Source organism: Panthera tigris, chromosome C1 (assembly GCF_018350195.1).
Source record: "Panthera tigris isolate Pti1 chromosome C1, P.tigris_Pti1_mat1.1, whole genome shotgun sequence".
NCBI lineage: Eukaryota > Metazoa > Chordata > Mammalia > Carnivora > Felidae > Panthera > Panthera tigris.
This window is the reverse complement of record NC_056667.1, coordinates 102971903-102986517: the sequence shown is the minus strand read 5'-3', so window position 1 is coordinate 102986517 and position 14615 is coordinate 102971903. Positions and strand designations below refer to the sequence as shown.

At 45.7% G+C, this 14615-nt stretch overlaps 1 long non-coding RNA gene across 1 annotated transcript in view; it reads left to right on the top strand.

The window, feature by feature from the left end:
• The first annotated feature begins 222 nt into the window (after positions 1-222).
• LOC122240836 overlaps positions 223-14615 on the top strand; it is a 43474-nt gene continuing 29081 nt past the window's right edge. Inside the window, exons 1-3 of the long non-coding RNA XR_006220535.1 lie at positions 223-335; positions 438-587; positions 791-968. This is a non-coding gene — a long non-coding RNA (uncharacterized LOC122240836). The remainder of the gene's footprint in view (positions 336-437; positions 588-790; positions 969-14615) is intronic.

Genomic DNA, 14615 nt, shown 5'->3' with positions numbered 1-14615 from the left:
GAAGATTCAGGAACGGGAAGAGATCTGCGGTCTACAGAATGGGAGAGATTTTAGAGCCAGACCTGGGTCTCTGATTTGGTGATGATGTTACAGATGGGGCAAATCTTGGGAGAATGGTGAGAATGGTTTGCCAGTGAAGTTAAAACAGAAATGTGGACACGGAACCTTGAGCCGCACTCAGCTGCTGCTATGCTGACATTTGCGTCTCCTTTCCACAGCCTGAGATCTGCAACAAATTCTTGCTCTCCACTCCCTCTGTTCCGGGAGGATCTACCAGGAAGAAATGGGGGATACCCTGCCCCGGGGAGCTCAGGTCACAGCCTATTTTTTTGATAGTATCCTTTTCTATGAAGCAGACTGGGAAAGAATTACAAAGTTCCTAAACCCTACAAGTACTATAGAAGTTAACAATTTTTTCCTTAACCATTCGAGAATAGATTGCCAATCTGATTCTCTGTGAGCCCGGAACTTCGGAACTTCGGTATCTCCTACAAATAAAGACATTCTTCTCCATCCCAACAACACAATCAACCAAATTAGAAAATTAACCTCAAACCATTAGACCGCCATCAGACCTCATCCAAAGTGTAAGTGTTGCAATGGTACTTTCTGCCCCAGAACGATCCAGTTGAGAACCACATGGTACACGAATCTGTCTCTTTGGTCCACTGCCGTGTGGACAGTTCTTTAATCTTTGACTGTCACGACTTTCCCATTTTTGAAGATTATAGACCAGTTACTTTGTAGAATGTCTCATCATTTAGGCCTGTCTCCTATTTTCTTGGATTAGATTCGGGTTATGAAGTTGCTGGAAGGAACAACACAGAGCTGAAGCTGTGCTATTCTCAGTGCATCGCATCAGGCGGTGCAAATTCCAGTTTTTCCCTATTCCTGATTGATGGTAGCTTTGCTTTATTAAGATGGTGTCCCTCAGGCTTCCCCAGTCTCAAGTTACCTCTTTTCTCTTGGTAAGTAATAAATATTTTGTGTGGAAAAATTTGAAACTATGTAACCATCCTATTCGTCAACAAGCTTCTAATTTATTCAGTTGTTATTTTCTATCTGTAAGGATTCACCGTTTCTTTCCTATTTTATTCCGTGAATTATGGGTTTTTACTATCATTATTAATTTTAATACTCCAATTGTTCCCAGTTTGCCCAGTGGAAGTCTCTTCGATCTGGCATTTCTTTATCCCTATCATTCTTTGAGTACTTCTTTGCCTCTGGCAACAAAAGAATTTATAGGCTCATCTTATGATTTCCCTGCCCCAGCCTTGAACTCAGACATTTCTCTAAGAAGCCCCAGTTCCTTTAAGTGAAGAATGGTCTTTAGAAGCCACAAGTTGGATGGGGCATCTGGGTGGCTCAGCCGGTTGAACGACTGACTTCAGCTCAGGTCATGATATCTGGGTTCATCAGTTCGAGTCCCAAGTTGGGCTCTGTGATGACAGCTCAGAGCCTGGAGCCTGCTTCACATTCTGTGTCTCCCTCTCTCTCTGCCCCTTCCCCACTTACACTCTGTCTCTCTCTTTCTCCAAAATAGATTAATATTAAAAAAAAAAAAACATTTTAGAAGCCAGGAGTTGGGCAGTAGGTATGCTTATTGCTAATAAGCAAGGCTCCTAAGACTTCTCATTAGACAGAGCTAGGGAATACATGTATGTACACATACACATGCTTACCTCGACACTTATTTCCATATCTAACTATATCTATTGCAAACTGCTAGCTCCAAATTCAACATCACAGAGTTCATTCTGATTTTTTGTGTTACCATAATTGTAATTGCATTTTCTTTTTAAAATTTTTTTTTAACGTTTATTTATTTTTGAGACAGAGAGAGACAGAGCATGAACGGGGGAGGGTCAGAGAAAGGGAGACACAGAATCCGAAACAGGCTCCAGGCTCTGAGCGGTCAGCACAGAGCCCGACGCGGGGCTCGAACTCACAGACCGCGAGATCGTGACCTGAGCCGAAGTCGGCCGCTCAACCGACTGAGCCACCCAGGCGCCCCTGTAATTGCATTTGCTGATGGTGAGGAACCTGACTCCCGCTATCGATAGCATATTTAATTGCTTGATTAATACCCCTGTGTGAAACTGATTTCCCGTCTTCATGGCCATCCCCTCGCCTGCGAAGATGCTCTCCTCTCTCTACCTCCCTCTCTCCACCTCAGGCTGAGAAGAGGACCCTGAGGCACTGGCAGGAAGGATACTGCTGAAGCTACTTTGCTACAACAAGTGCTACTTTTTGTGGAAGAGGAAGGATGGCTCAGAGGGCAGAACACAGGGTCTAGAGGGTGGAGAGCCAGGGAGAATTTATTCTCAAGCCTTGAAACCTAATCAAGGAAATCTAACATGTGCCCGACTGAATATCAGAGCTGTGAAGGACCAGGGACTCTTTCTTACCTCCCATCTTCCCAGTTTTTGAACGAAGCTAGCATCCTAAGGCTGTCACACCATTGTAATTTGGGCATGTTGGCGGCAGATAGCTTGTCTCTTTCGTTTCAATGGAGAGGAATTGCATCCCAAGAGCTGTACTTAATAGATTACACCTGGGATTCTCATCAGCACTGATTTAGATGATGAGATTTTGGACTTTGAGTTGATGAAATGATGAGATTGAAATTTAGATGATAAGATTTTGCTGACGATGCACTGAGATGAGGATCATGGGATAATGAATTAGTCTGTTAGAGGTGTCATAACAAAGTAACACAGAGTGTGTGGCTTAAACAACAGAGATTATTGTTCACAGTGCTGAAGGCTACACGTCTAAGATCATGGTTCAGCTGTGGTTTCTTCTGAGGGCTTCTATCCTTGGCTTCTGGATGGCTGTCTTCCCTCCGTACAAATTTCCTCTTCTCATAAGGACACCAGTCATATTAGATTAGGCCCCACCCTAATGACCTCTTTAAAGACGATGTTTCCAAATACAGTCACATTCTTAGGTACTGGGGGATTAGGACTTTAACATATAAATTAGTTGGGGTGGGGCTATAGCCTATAGCAGATGGGGGTGAATGTATTTTGCATGGGAAAGGACATAAATCATTGAGGGCCAGAGGGCCAACTGTGGTAGACAGAATTCTTGGATGGTCCCCAAGATTCCTGGCATCTGGTATGCATACCCTGTATAATCCCCTCCCCTTGAGTGTAAGTGGGACCTGTGATATGATAAGGTAGTCCCTCCTGTGGTTACATTGTATGAGATCCCATCTGAGCAGACTGGAGAGAGTGAGTGAGAGGCAGAGAGAGAGTGAGAGAGAGCGAGAGAGCGCTTCTCCTGTGGGTCTTGAAGAAGTAAGTGGCCAGCTTGTGAGAGGGCCACCTGACAGGGAATTTGGGGGACCTCTAGGAGCTTAGAGCAGCCCTCACTGACAGCCAGCAAGAAAGCAGAAATCTTAGTCCTACAGCCACGAGGAATTCAACTCTACCAACAAACACATAAGCTTGGAAGAGAACATAGAGCTCCAGAACAAAATGTAGCCTGGTGGACACTTTGATTGTAGACTTGTGAGACCCTGAGCGGAGAACCCAGCTACACCATGCCCGAACTCCTGGCCCCCAGGAACTGGGTGAATAAAAGTATGGTGTCGTAAGGTATGTCTGTGATAATTCGTTACACAGCAATAGGAAACTAGTATACCATCCAAAGTTTCTAGCCCTTGTCTGCTCTAGGCTGCCATTCTCTGCCCTTGCAGCACCGCCCCCCCCCCGCCCCCCGCAAGATCTAACCAACTTTGGACTTCCTACCAACCCCAAAACCGAGCACACACATAGTTTTTGCAATAAGTATTGCAATCCATTAAACTCACTCTTGCTTCTTCAGCGTCTTCAGGGTTGGCTTTCATGCAAGGAGCCAGCTGACTAGTGCTAGTTTGTTACACTGTCTCCATGACCCTCAGATTTGCATTTGAAGATCACTCTTGATTCTATGTGGTGAATGAATTGGCAAGACCAGCTAGGAGGTTGCTGTAGCGGTCCAGGTGAGCGGTGACAATGACTTGATTAAGCGACAGCCAGGAATCTGAGGAGAAGTGGTGGACTTGAGGAAAGGCCGTAGAAAACACCCTCAACCTCAGTTCCTGGAGATAAGCTAAGTGTTAATGTGAACCATGTTAATATTGCGGTGTGTTTTCTTTCTATCTTCCTTTTCTATGTACGTATATATATAAAACCATATTTTTACAGTGTTGGGATGTGACATTGTATCTATCACTTTGGGTATGGATCATTGCCATTATCTTGTGACCACTTATCTGACGTATTAAGTAGATTTGGAATGTTATTTTTATTTATTTTATTAAATATTTTAAATGTTTATTTTTGAAGGAGAGAGAGACAGAGTGTGAGTGGGGGGTGGGGTGGGCAGAGAGGGAGGGAGACGCAGAATCCCAAGCAGGCTCCAGGCTCTGAGCTGTCAGCACAGAGCACGACGTGGGGCTTGAACCCATGAACCGTGAAATCATGACCTGAGCCGAAGTTGGACGCTTAACTGACTGAGCCACCCGGGTGCCCCTGGAATGTTATTTTTAATAAATGGTTGCCTTTCTTCATGGTCTCTGGAACCACAGTAAGACATATTAGTGGAAAATTCCCAGAATAATTTAGGAGAAAGCAAATGGAGTGAATTATGCCAAGAGCTAGGGGGAGCACACACCTGTAGACACCACTGATGGAGAGAAGGAGGAGCGGACGCCCTTTACATTTACATTTACAGCTGGGTGGTGTGGCGTGGGGAGCAGGACCTGGTTCCACGGTCAGCCCTGACAACAGTACACAGCACCCGCCCCTGCCCCGGCCAGAGCTCACTGTTCCCAGCTATTCCGCATGTTATAACCTATGCATCTCATACCAGTCAACAAGTTTGTCATATTGTAACTACTTACTAAGTGCTTAAAGTGATCTGGAGTGCATAAGGGTACATTTTCAAATGGACTTTAGAAGGGAGGCAAGAACAAGTTGGGTATTAGGAGAGCAGCTGGCTGTGAATTTTTTTTTTTTTTTTTTTTAATGCGTCCATTAAACAACAGATCAGCCTTCCCCTGAGAGCCCACATGCTCCACTCAGGCCTCCCAAACTTTCCTGCAACCCTCTTTTCAGGGCTTGCGGTCGGCTTCCCAGGAGTCCTCTCATAGATTATCCACATATACACCCCTCCCGCCCTCACTCTGTCCGGCTCCCACAAGTGTAGGGCCAGTAGGGAAGGGGTCAAGTTAGTGGGGGCCTATCTCGGGTCCTCCTGTAACTATTCTCTCCTCCCACCTTGCATTCCCCAAACCGTATCTCCACTTTTCACCTCCCCCTGTGAGGGACAAAGCAGGGTCTCTTTCCCACACACACTTGGAAAGTTGTCAAATAATTTAAGCCAGGGTGTTTGCTGATAACAAAGGTGCTGTGGCCGATAAGGAAAGTGTTGGCCAGATAGGCTTCACATCACAGGAATATTTGCATTTTCATGGGGGCCTTCTGAAGAGAGAGGGAACTGAAATTTGGGGCAGTTCCCCGGCATAGTCTTAGACCTCGCTAGTCTTTGCGGAAGCGTCCCCACCCCATTTGGATCAATGCCCACCTGCTACTAGATGGGTGGTCAGAGACCTGCGGGCCCAACTAGCTGGACACCTGTGTTGCCCTCACGTCCTGCCTTCCCCTGGTCTCTCGCAGCTGTGGGAAGGATGGCCGGGGAGGAGGTGGGGGAAATGCTGGTTTCGCCCCAAATTGGGAGACACAGTGTTAGAAGATTATTTCCACTTTTAGCGGCACAGTTACATGAGAAACAAATTTGTATAAAGATTATGATTTGAAATGAGCTATCTAAACAAGATGGACTATCAAACTGCACTTTTTAGTGCACTGTTGAATATAAATCTCCAAACTGGCCAACAATGACCTACAGTTTAGTGTCGTAAAATACAAACTGAACTTGTCTCTTTCAGTGTTTTGTTGGTATAAGTTCTAAATATCCTCTCATGGGAAGAACGTACTTTTATTCTGAGATTGTTTCCTATCTTTTAAAACAGTCTTCTTTCCTGTGTTTGGTATTTTTCCGATGTTTTGGTATTATTATTTCCAATCCTTTTTCTTATATTTTATATTATTATGGTTTCTATGTTTAGACTTACTGTTATCTGTGTGTGGTATTCCTATTTCCCATGTGTTTATAATAACAACCGTTTAAACATCTTTGTGATATTAAAACATCCTTGGTATTAAAACATGATAAATGACGATGACAGGAGGCAGAGACGTGGTTTTGTTCATTGCTGTGCCCCCAGCCCCTAAGACACTGTGTGGGGCATAGTAGAGATCAATAAATATTTATTGAACAAATGCATATATGAATGATGGGTCTTAGAAATTACATTCTTATCTGTCATACGAGTTGGCAATTCTGTATCAATCCCTAAGTTTTAAAGTTACCAATTCATGAGATCCATGGGTTTGGAACACAGAACAGGGAGTCAGAGCAGCTCTAATTTAACTTGACCTTGGACAAGTGATTCGATCTCTACAGGCCTCAGTTTCCACACCTGTGGAAAGGAATTGATACCAGTCGTTACTTTGTTGGGTCATTTGAGGATTGCAGGAGGTGTCTTGCAGGCCCTGGCGGGGGACCGGGGTAGGAGACTCCGTCCAGGGACTGGACTGGCCTCCCGGGCAATGAGGTGTGACTGCCGTTCGTGTTTATGCCTGGCCAGCACTCTGGATACAGCTTACCCCCACCCCTAGTAATTCTGCTCTGAACATCTGAAGAACATAGAGGTATCCTGATGATAGAATGACCTGCCAGTTGGTTTTCCTCAGGCGTAGGGAGCGAGAAAAAATGAGCACACCCTTCAGTGAATTCTGATTTTTTTCTTAAAAGCTTAAAATTTACTTTTTCAATAGGACAAATATTTTTATTCTTAGAAAAACTAAGCACTTAGTATTAGCAATTGGTTACATACCTGGTTATGGGTTTTCCCCTCCCCCCCACACTCAAAAATAATTCCAGGACGTATTATTGTTATCTTACAGTTATGGAAACAGAGTTCAGATTGATTAAACGGCTTGATCACCGTCTCTTGTTAGCAGGTGGGAGAGCTAAGGTTGGGGTTTAGGTCTGATTCCTAAAGCCATGCTGTAACTGCAGCGTGCTGCTGCACGGAAGGGAGATTGCATCTATTTGTCTGTTTGGGTGGAAAATTTGGAGACAGGACTCCCTTTAACCTCTCTCTAGATAAGATTCATTCAGCCTCTGAACGAAATCCTTTTCCATTCTGACTGCTAGAGATCAGGCTCTGCAACTCATTAGCTGTGTGACTTTGAATAAGCTGCACACCCTCTCTGAACTTCAGCTTTTCCTCTTGCAAAGTGGAAACAGCAACTCCTGCCTCTCTCTCTAGGTTGATGCCTTGTGAAGGTGCCTTGTAAAGTGCTAGATACACGCGAGATAGCGTTGTTAGTGAGTCCCCACGATTTCCTAGCCAGCTTCCTCTCCTCTATGGATCTGTTTCACTGATGAAAGAGTTCTTTGCAAAGCTCTTCCTCGTATATTTTTAATTGCCTTGGTTTTTACTTTACCCCAATTGTCTATTTCCTTTAACTTTCCCTTTCTTTCCCCCCACCTTGGGCTATATTTCCATTAGATTCCACTGATTAGTCAGGGAACAGAACTATTTCAAGTGCTTGGTATTTTGATCCATTTCACACTCTCCTTTTGCGCCTCCCTTACCCCCCACCGTGGGCTTTCAGTCAATTGTGCTTAAATAGTCTCCAGACTTCTAGTGCATGCTGCCTTTAAAAATTCTGCCTTCCAGTATTTTCCTTCTTAAATACTCCCTGTTTTGCTACAACCCCTCCCCCCTCCCCCCCTCCCCTCCCCCCCCAGGCAAGAAAAAAGCTGATTGCACCACATGAATGGAGGAGAACCGTGCCTCATGACCTTGGAAGGTTGTGTGCCGGAACAAGTGGTGTCCGTAGTGTTAGAAATGTCCCAGCACTCAGTGAGCTTTAGTTCTGCCTCTAAATGGGTTTCAAAGTTCCAAATATGCATTTGCAACCCAAAACACGGACATGCTCTCTGCTCTCCTCAAAACGATCATCCTTGTTCTAAGTATCAAAGAAGTTCTCGAACCACCCCTCTGTGTTCATAGGGCAGCAACTGTGTACCAGGTCCTAGGTTAGGCACTGTGGGGATGTCAAGAATGGAACGGAGCCCTTGATCAGTAGGGCTGCTGGGGACAACAGACTTGCAGACAACACGGACATAAAATGAATTCCTCCTTTTTCTCCTCAAACAAAAACCTCAGCCTCAGAACAACACTTCAAGGGATTCGAATATAACCTTCTGAGAACAATCTTATGTTAAGGACCACCTCCGGGCTGAGCCTGATATTCTGGAGCCCCAGATCACAGCTTTAAGTTCACCCCCGAGAGACTCTTTGCATGCAAGAGGCTTATGTGTGCGTGCTTCGGTTGTGGTCAGTGCGGGGACAGCGTCCACCCCCGCCCCTCACCTCTGTACCCTGTCCCCAGGGCACCTCAAGGAATCAGGCCAGGTGAGGAAAGCGGTTACTCTATCAACCCTTGGAGGGGGAAGGGAGGAAGACTTTTCCCCTTTGATTCCTCCTCAGCTCTGGCCAGATGCTGCCCTTACAGTGTTACCTCCAGCAGCCAGTACCTGGGTTGACCCTGGACTTAACTGGAAGCTTCTCCCTACAGAGGCTGTGTGGTGTGAGGGACACATCTTCCATTTCCTAAGAAGGTCAGGGCCACTGTCTTAGTTTGCTAGGGCAGCCGTAACAAAGCATCCCAGACTGGGTGGCTTAAACAACAAAAATTTATTCTCTCACAGTTTTGGAGGCTGGAAGTCCAAGATCAAGGTATTGGCAGAATTTGTTCCTTCTGAGGCTGTGAGGAAGAATCTGTTCCATGCCTCTCTCCTAGCTTCTGGTGGTTTTCTGGCAATATGTGGCGTTCCTTGGCCTGTAGACCTCTCAGCCCATCCTCTGCCTTTATCTTCACATGGTGTTCTCTCTGTGTCTGTCTCTGTGTCCAGATTTCCCCTCTTTATAATGACATAGTCATATTGGCCTAGGGCCCATCCGGCTGACCTCATCTTAACTTGATCATCTACAAAGATTCTATTTCCAAATAAGGTCACGTTCCCAGGTACTGAGGGTTAAGACTTCAACATCTTTTGGGGGAGACAGACTTCAGTTCCTAACAGCTCTCTCCCTCAGATGGCTCAACTTTTCCTCAAGATTCCTTGGTATTTCCACCTTCTTGCTCCTCGGTTCCAGAGGAGTCTCTCTCTTCCTTGCCCAGGCTAACGCCTTCCCTGGGTCCCCTGATTCTGTCCCTTCCCGAGTCCTCCAGGGCCTCCTCTGTCAGTTAGCCTGTCCTGGGCGCCTCTTCAGGATCTCCCAGACTTAGAAACTTGTTTAGGCTTTATAGCTGCTTCCCATGGTCCTGCCGTTCCTGCGTTCTGTTCTCCTGGTTTTGTTTTGTTTTCTTTCACAAACCGCTGTGTCTATCCTCTATCAGTCACCCCCCCCACCCCCAAATCAAAGCTTGCCCTGTCAGAAGAGCATTTGAGAAGCGGTGGACCCTGATGTCCGAGTGTGCAGGCTTCGGAGTCAAGACTACCTGGGTTCAAATCCTCGTTCACTTAATCTGTCTAACCCTCAGTCTTGTCCGTCTGTCCCTGTGCATGACGACAGTGTCTACCACACGGGGTGTTTTGAGGATAAATGAGGTGGCGCGTTCATTACCTTAGCACAGCTCTTGGTAGACAGGGAGGTCTCAGCTACGTGTTAGCATTTCAATTTTTGGTGATTTCAGCTTTTCCTATTGCCACGAAGATGGTAATTATGTCTATGTGTTCTGCTGCAAGTCAATTACTTTCCACCTTTCCACCTCGTCCTAGACAATTTATTTAGAAATGCTACTAACATTTCAATATATCCCCCAAACTAAGCCCTCTCCTTGCTTTCCCATGCCCCCCTCCCCCTCCCCCCAACACACACACTCCTGAGCTTCTGTCTGATTTTTCTATTTTTGCTAATGGCACCATTACATTCATATCAGCTCTGGACACAAAACTTGGAGTCTCTGTTCCCTTTCTTGTACCAACTATATCTAAGCAATAGCTAAGTTCTGTAAATGTTATTAGTGAAACATTTTAAAACACACGTGCTCCTATATATCCTGTCCTTCCATTTCTTTCTTTTTAAAAAATTGTTTATTTATTTTTGAGAGAGAGACAGAACACAAGCAGGGGGAGGGGCAGAGAGAGAGGGAGACACAGAATCGGAAGCAGGCTCCAGGCTTTGAGCTGTCAGCATAGAGCCCGACGCGGGGCTCGAACTCGGTCAACCACGAGATCATGACCTGAGCCGAAGTCAGACGCTCAACGGACTGAGCCACCCAGGCACCCCCAGACTATTCCAGTAAACTGCACTCTGGGTCTCCAGTCCCTTCCTATCATGATCACTTACACACACTGCCACCAGATTATTCTTCTTAAAATGCAGCTTGATCATGGAAACTCTCCTGTAGAAAAACATTCAATTGCTCCCTATTGCTTATCAAGTAAAACCCAAACTTTGGCATTCAAATGCCTTTATAGTATGGCTTTTCTTCCTTCTAACCTCCCTGTAGGTGCTTAAGCTTTGACTACACATTTCAAACATGTACAGTATCCTCTATTTTTCATTTTTTAAAAAAATTTGTTTGAATGTTTATTTTTGAGACAGAGAAAGAGACAGAGGGAGAGAGGGAGAGAGAACATGAGTGAAGGAGGGGCAGAGAAAGAGGGAGACACAGAATCAGAATCAGAAGCACACAGACAGATTCAGAAGCAGGCTCCAGGCTCTGAGCTGTCAGCACAGAGCCTGATGCAGGGCTCGAACTCACAAACTGCAAGATCATGACCTGAGCCAAAGTGAGATGCTTAACTGACTGAGTATACCCAGGCACCCCTCTATTTTCCAATATTCTTCTTAAATATACTTTCCTTTTGGTAGGCTTCCTTGCTCACTTTACTGGGGGCGGGGGGTGGTTCTCTCCCTTTGCTGGTCTTCAATATCTTATTTGGTATCTACCCCTCGTGGGGCCCTGAACACAATCTGTCCCGTATTCCCTGGTAGCTAAGAGGACAGAGACATTCTTCTGTCCCATTGTCATATCTCCTGCAACTTTCAAACAGTGCCTGATACATGTCAATACACATAATTGTTGAGACTTTTGACCTGAATTGAAGAGTACTCAACCTTCCACATCGGTTGCTTTTTCAAAAGGGCTTCAACAGACAAATGTGAATGGATGCTGCAGTCAAGTGTAAAATCAGAAATTCATCTCTCAGCCCCCTGGAGCCTCCCTCTGCCTGCTCCGCCCGCAAGGTCTCTTCATGGCTTCCCTTGCCTGTCATCCACACTGGGGGAAATTCATGGTTTCGGGGGAAGTGTGAACTTAGGACTTGAAGACGTACCTCCTTCCTCCCTTCCCACACTCCTTTTTCTTCCTAATCCTGGCAGTCTCTCAACTTGTACTTCATGCTCAGATTCTTTCTTCTCTCTGCTTCTTTTCTTTCTACCTTTTCCTCTTTGCATTACTGTCTGCATCCGCATCCAGTTGTAAACAAGATTCTGAGTCTGGGGCTCGGCTGGGGATGGGCAGCAGAGAGAATCAGACATTAGGGCTGGGGAAAGGCTAGCCCATGGGGCCAAGTCATGGCCCCCTCTGGCTTCCTCCTGGTCCAGCAGCCAGGCTGCAGACTTGACCTAACTGTCCTCCTCACTAACGGGGGGACTCTTAGACTTGCAGCAACTTCTCTTTGTCCTATTAGTGGGATTTAATGGAGAACAGAGAGGCTTTCAAAGTGATGGCTTTATTCACAGAGACCTATGGAATGCAAAGTACTTTTCTCTTCCATTTACAGAACCAACAGCTGAGAGTCAGGAATTCTCCCCACAAGGCCCTGCTAGCCATTCCTTCCCTCCCCCTGGCTTCTCACCTCCAGATCCCTCTACCCCACAAGTGCACTATCAAATGACTGTGGGCGCCCCAGGGAGGTGCAATTTAATCTTCAACCTGTTTCTCCACGGAGACTGCTTTTCTGGAGCACATTTTTGGGAAAGCATAAATGTTTTAGGTCTGATCAACTAGCATTCCTTGTCCTGCCCATGGCTGGGCCCCTCTATTAATGCGTCCCTTTGTCTCCATCAGCAGTCTCTTTGTAAACCTGTTTTGTGATCTCTGGCTGCATCGGTAACCCCTCCCTTGCTGTCATGATTCCTCAAGCCAGGTTTGCACCAAATTACCCATGTGTTTGGAGACCATTGCGCTAGGAAGGAAGATGGCTCACATGGGCATGTCTGAGGGCTCAGTCAGCCCTTGTCTGTCGCAAAATATGCCCGACACCCCATGCACTCTGAATCCTCTCAAGGAAACCAAGTCGTTGAACTACATGTTAAGTTGAATTCTGTTTCTGGTGTAAGCATTTTCGGGGAATAAGAGCACACTTTGTAGACTAGGTTAAACTCACACGAAACACATTTGTAAATCCAAGGTATTCTTTATCACTTACTGCTATTACTCAGAATAACCTGGCTTTAGCACTTTATAACAGGAAGGTGGTATTCCTCGAGTATACTGCAACCCCTCACGCTTGGGGCTAAATTTCTTGCGAGTGTAACAAATGTCTAGAGATTTTGCTTTCTGAGCCGACCTCAATATAGGATATCTGTAACTCCCAGGGCTCCTGGGGACAGCCAGCCAGTGCAGCAGTAATCTTCTGAAAGTGGTTGGTCGACTATAACCATCCCCAACACTATGGATAAAATTCACAAATAAAATGTCGAGAGAAAGAAGAGAGTCATAAATAATAAAATACTCTAGGATTCCATATTTTAAAGTTTAAAAATAGAGTAAACAAATCTATTATGCTACATGTCAGGATAGCGGTTACCTTGGGGAGGTAGTGACTGACACACAATGGAGAGCACCTGGGGTGCCGGTAACATTTCCGGCACAAGTAGGTTCTCTTTGTGAAATTTCACAGCACTATACTTTTGTGATTTGTGCACTTCTTTATATGTGTGCTGTATTCTGATAAAAAGTTCTGTTAAAATGTGGTTTGTCAAGATTCTGGCTGCTGGGCTTGGGAGCAGTGACAGGTGAGAGGATTACATTGCTACTGTAGTAAATTATCTCCTTCAAGGACTCTTGAAGGTAGCAAGTTCCTTCCAGCCTCCACAAATGGCTGTAGAAGGGGCAGACTCAAGGGCCGACTCTCAGTCAAAGTACACGGTAAAGCTTAAGAAGATCTAGGGATTTTACCGGACACTCCTCATGCTCTTGGATGCTCTACTTCTGAATCCTAAAATAAGGGAGGAGGGTGAGAAGATCGAGTCTCCCATTAGGAAAGCCAAGGAGGGAAGGTAGCCTTCTTCCTGCTCCCTGCCACTGGGGAGTGGCTGTGCAGCCCAGGCGTGGCCAATGGATGCAGTGGCCCTGGTATTTGAATCTTTGGGGCAGTTGAAACTGTTCTAGGCAAGAGAGGCAGAGATTGAGGTGCCTAGGGACTTCGTACTGAGTGTCCAGTAGAAGCGAGAGGCCATCAACGGCAGAGCCTGCCACAGCCTTCTCAACAGCCTGGTTTTGTTGCGTGATCTGAATGAGTTCTTGGCTGCCCAGCCTTTCTTAGACTTGGTCTCACTTCCAAGCCTCCTCCTCAGTTCTGAGGATAATATCAGATACCTTTTCTAAGTGCCTTTTCTGGTTAAGGTAATCAGAGTAAGTTTCTGTTAGTTGCATTCAAGACCCTTGACTAGTAGAAGAGCTCCCCAGTGAAAGAGATTGCCAATTCCGCTTCCGATTCTTTACCAAAATTTTATCACATGGCTTCTCATTCACTAACTAGAGATTATTTGGGGTTAACTATGCTGCTGTTTCAAAAATACCAATGTTCCTACAGGGCTATTTGTACCTCGATGTGAATTCTTTGAACCCAGTTGGTTTTTCCTTTGTGTCTATCTGCGATCTGTACATTAAGAAAAAAGGATGGAGGGGGCATCTGGGTGGCTCAGTCGGTAAAGCATCTGACTCTTGATTTCAGCTCAGGTCATGTTCTCTAGGTTTGTGAATTTGAGCCCCACATTGGGCTCCTCGCTGACAGTGTGGAAACTGCTTAGGATTCTCTCTCTCTCCCTCTCCCTCTCTCTCTCCCCCCCCCCCCCCCCCCTCTCTCACTCTCAAAATTAAAAAAAATTAGGATGGAGGAGGGTGGTTCAGGAAAAGTTCATTTTGGTCTTGGGCCATTTCAGGGAGGGCAGGAAGGTGGGGTGGGAAGGTACCAAGGTGGGAAACCTTACGTGGTCAGAGGGTTTCACAAGGTCACAGGATTCATAGGGGGGAGGGAAAAGAAGACACCATGAAATAGGAAAGGGATCAGAGCAATGTGTCAGAGAACTAAAGATACATTTTGCAATTTACCTTCAGGCCGCTCTCTTGCATTAGAGTATTTTTTGTTTTGTGTTAGGGTAGGTAATTGGGAGCTCTGGTCTGTTAGAGTTCTGGGAGTGATTACAGGTGATTTATCATGTTACTGCAACTCCCAGCTTATGTACA